Genomic DNA, 3658 nt, shown 5'->3' with positions numbered 1-3658 from the left:
GCACAGCAACAAAGACCCAACAGAGCCAAAAACAAAAATAAATAAATAAAATAAATAAATTAAAAAAAAAAAGAATTCATTTTTTTAACATGCGAAACTGGAGATGTCTGTAGGGCGTGTAAGGTTTGCCAAATTGGCAATAGGATATGTAAGTTTAGACTTTTCTAAAGTTCTAGGGCAAGCAAAGAATGAACTGAGGCTGGATAGAAACTTGGGAGTTACCAGGGATTAAAAGGTATTTAAAGCTGTAGAACAGCATGATATTAAATATGAAGTGAATGTATGAAAAGGTGAGTTCATCCTATGAATGAGCCCAGGAACCCTCCAAATTTTAGAGTTTGGGGAAAGCAGAAGGATTGCCAGAAGTGCTGGAAAAGAAGTCTAGAGGAGGTCCAAAATAATAGCAACATCTTGGGGGCCAAGTAGAGAAAATGGTCAACTACTTCAAATAGAGCTGATAAACCAAGCATAATGAGGGCAAAAAATAACCATTGTATTTGTCAGCAGAGACAGTAGTAACCTGGATAAGGGTGTTCTTGCTGGAGTGGTCCTTCCTTTAAGAAGGGAAATCTGTGCTCGCTTCAGCAGCACATATACTAAAATTGGAACAATAGAGAGAAGATTAGCATGGCCCCTGCACAAGGATGACACGCAAATTCGTGAAGCGTTCCATATTTTTATATGTATAACTGATTCACTTTGTTATAAAGCAGAAACTAACACACCACTGTAAAGCAATTATACTCCAATAAAGATGTTTTAAAAATAAATAAATAAAATAAAATGAAAAAAAAAGGGAAATCTTATTGGAGTAGATTCACAAAGAAGTTCAGGAGACAAACTTGATATGGTGGGTACAGCTGAGCAGAGCTCTTTGGCAATACTGAGGGATGGCGGTAAGCCTTGCAGGGTCTCAATTTTTTTTAAGTGGTATATATTGCAGCACATTCTACGTTGATGGAATGATCCTCTTGAGGAAACAGATCATCAGTTGAGAAGCAGAGGAGAGTGTATCCACGGAGCACTGTCCTTGTGTAGGTGACAGAAGATACAACCTAGTGTCCTAGGAGGTGGATCGAAAAAGATCTTGCTGTGATTTATGCCAGAGAGTGTTCTGCTTATGATTCCCTCTAAGAGTTTTATAGTGTCTGGCTTTACATTTAGGTCTTTAATCCATTTTGAGTTTATTTTTGTGTATGGTGTTAGGGAGTGTTCTAATTTCATTCTTTTACATGTAGCTGTCCCATTTTCCCAGCACCACTTATTGAGGAAACTGTCTTTTCTCCCTTGTATATTCTTGCCTCCTTGTCATAGATTAGGTGACCACAGGTGCTTGTATTTATTTCTGGGCTTTCTATCCTGTTCCATTGATCTTTATTCTGTTTTTGTGCCAGTACAATACTGTCTTGATTACTATAGCTTTGTAGTATAGTCTGAAGTCAGGGAGCCTGATTCCTCCAGCTCTGTTTTTCTTTCTCGAGATTGCTTTGGTTGTAAGGGGAGGATGGGTAAATTGGAAGACTGGGATTGACACATACACACTAATATATAAAATAGATAACTTATAAGAACCTACTGTATAGCACAGGGAACTCTATTCAATATTCTGTAATGGCCTATATAGGAAAAGAATCTAAAAAAGAATGGATATATGTATAACTGATTCACTTTGCTGTACACCTGAAACTAACACAACATTGTAAAGCAACTATACTCCAATAAAAATTAAAAAAAAAAAAGAAAAACAACCTAGTATCCCAGTGGAGGGGGTGAGTTTCAGGAAGAAGAGTGGAGAAAAGACATCCACAGACAGAGACTAGACAAATCACAGACAGTCTGCAAAGTCCTCCCTCCTTTTCTCTACTATGGTCACACAGGACATACTTTTCTCTCCTGCTCTGAACTACTGAGACATGTAGCAAGATGTCCACTAAGAGCATCCAGCCTTGGGTCCTGAGGGTCTAGAGTCCTAAAAAGAGGCTAGTCACACAGGTGCATACTGATGGATGACCCGCCATGAGGCTGAGCCCAAACGTGGCTCCAGATACACATCGTCCATCTTCATGTTTACACCAAGTCATGTTGTCTGTCTGGTTCCTCTAACCCACAGCCTTGGGTGTACAGAAGGACGTTATGACCCGGTCACTCTGTGAACATTCTATTGGTCTTATTCTCCAAGTTTGATCAAGCCTCATCGTCATGGCTACAGAGATAAGTAAGAGCTGAGTAAAACCTATGACTGAGCCACTATATTAACACTTTCCTCAAGCTGGATCTATATAGATATGATAACATGGACACATTCACTTGAAAACCTTTCCATTTTTCAGGAAAATGAAAAGCAAGTTCAGGGACTTCCCTGGTGGTCCAGTGGTTAGGACCCCACGCTTTCACTGCAGGGGGCGCGAGTTTAATCCCTGGTTGGGGAACTAAGATCCTGCACGCCGTGCAGCAGCAAGGCAAAAAAAAAAAAAAAAAGGCAAGTTCATCAGCTCACTGTGAGGTGTTGGAGATTTGATCAGAAAGGAGAAATGAAAATTCAGTCTTGGCAGAATGAATTAACTAAGAGAAGAGAGGAGAACTTTGGGGAATGACTGCTGTTTACTGTGAGAGTAGCTATCATAATTTAAAGTTAGATCATTTGATATGTTGAGTGTTTTTCTCCAGCACCCTCAGGTCGGGGTTAGGAAAAGCTAGTCCAAGCAGGATTGGGGCTTGCTAATCGTTAAGCTAGAAAGCGGACGAATAAGCCAGTATGGGGGTAAAAAGCAAGGATCATGGATCAGGGAATCCAAACCATATTAGGAGGCAGGGGAAGACCTTTGGGGGTAAATGCAGGACCCTTATATTTCATAGCACTTCATAGTTTCTATAGCTATCTCACATGCAGCCAACCACTTTATAGCCATGGTCACCCAAAGAGACCTGTGGGACAAATATTTTATCCTCACCTTTCAGATGAAGGATCTTGGAGACCACTTATTACAACATGGTGCTCTAAAATTCAGTTCTGACTTTCCAACAGGGAAATGAAGAAAGAGATCAGGAAGCAGTGATGTTGGCATTTGAGTGAGCCCCTCTTTGGCATAACGTGGACGTCTTGCCATTTTCTTCCCTTGTGAGGAAGTAAATACATTCACAGTAAATCCCATACCATAATATGTAAAGTTCCATTAAGGAACCAATATCCATCATTTTGCTTAAGTTTCAACTGTGCTTAATAGACAGTGGGGAGAAAACCATAATTCGAAAAGATACACGCACCCCAATGTTCACTGCAGCACTATTTACAATAGCCAAGACATGGAAGCAACCTAAACGTCCATCAACAGATGAATGGATAAAGAAGATGTGGTACATATATACAATGGAATATTACTCAGCCATAAAAACAAAGAACAAAATAATGCCATTTGCAGAAACATGGATGGACCTGGAGATTGTCATACTGAGTGAAGTAAGTCAGACACAGAAAGACAAGTATCCTATGATATCGCTTATATGTGGAACCTAAAAAAATAAGGGTACAAATGAACTTACTTACAAAACAGAAGTAGAGTCACGGATGTAGAAAACAAACTTATGGTTACCAGGGGGTAAGGGGGGGGCGGATAAATTGGGAGATTGGGATTGAGATAAACACACTACTATGTATAAA

At 39.8% G+C, this 3658-nt stretch overlaps 1 non-coding gene across 1 annotated transcript; it reads left to right on the top strand.

Moving 5' to 3' along the window:
• The first annotated feature begins 572 nt into the window (after window positions 1-572).
• LOC133082833 (U6 spliceosomal RNA) lies at window positions 573-679 on the top strand. Its single transcript, XR_009699049.1, has one exon. It is a non-coding gene; the product is annotated as a U6 spliceosomal RNA (small nuclear RNA).
• The last annotated feature ends 2979 nt before the right edge of the window (window positions 680-3658 follow it).

The sequence above is a fragment of the Eubalaena glacialis genome, chromosome X (genome assembly GCF_028564815.1).
Source record: "Eubalaena glacialis isolate mEubGla1 chromosome X, mEubGla1.1.hap2.+ XY, whole genome shotgun sequence".
Lineage (NCBI taxonomy): Eukaryota > Metazoa > Chordata > Mammalia > Artiodactyla > Balaenidae > Eubalaena > Eubalaena glacialis.
This window is presented reverse-complemented; position numbering and strand designations above follow the sequence as displayed.